The following is an 818-nucleotide window of genomic DNA, read 5'->3' as shown; positions in this document are numbered from 1 at the left end:
GTATAATGCTGTCCCTTGTATGGTATAGAGCCATTCCTTGTGTGGTACAGGGCCGTCTCTTAAGTGGTATTGTGCCATTCATTATGTGGTATAGAGCCACTCCTTGTATGGTATAGAGCTATACCTTGTGTGATGTGGAGCCATTCCTTATGTGGTATAGAGCCATTCCTTGTGTGTTATAGAGTCATTCCTTGTGTGGTATAGAGCCGTCCCTTGTATGGTATAGAGCCATTGCTTGTGTTGCATAGAGCCATCCCTTGTATGGTATAATGCTGTCCCTTGTATGGTATAGAGCAATTGCTTGTGTGGTATAGAACCCTTCCTTCGGTGGTATAGAGCTGTCCCTTGTATGGTATAGAGCCATTGTTTGTATGGTATAGAGCCATTCCTTGTGTGTTATAGAGCCATTCCTTGTGTGGTATAGAGCCATTCCTGGTATGCTAAAGAGCAATTCCTTGTGTGGTATAGTGCAGTCCATTGTGTGGTATAGTGCAATTCCTTGTGTTGTATAGAGCTGTCTGTTGTTTGGTATAGCGCCATTCCTTGTGTGTTATCGAGCCATTCCTTCTTTGGTATAGAGCCGTCCCTTGTATGGTATAGTGCCATTTCTTGTGTGGTATAGAGCCATTCCTTCTTTGGTATAGAGCCATCCGTTGTATGGTATAGAGCCATTGCTTGTGTGGTATAGAGCCATTCCTTGTGTGGTATAGAGCCATTCATTGTATGGTATGGAGCCATTCCTTGTATGGTATAGAGCCATTCCTTGTGAGATCTTTGTGTGGTGTAATGCCATCCCTTGTATGGTATCGAGCCATTCC

The sequence above is a fragment of the Rhincodon typus genome, chromosome 41, assembly GCF_021869965.1.
Source record: "Rhincodon typus isolate 14 chromosome 41, sRhiTyp1.1, whole genome shotgun sequence".
Taxonomy (NCBI): Eukaryota; Metazoa; Chordata; class Chondrichthyes; order Orectolobiformes; family Rhincodontidae; genus Rhincodon; species Rhincodon typus.
Note: the sequence above shows the minus strand (reverse complement) of the source record.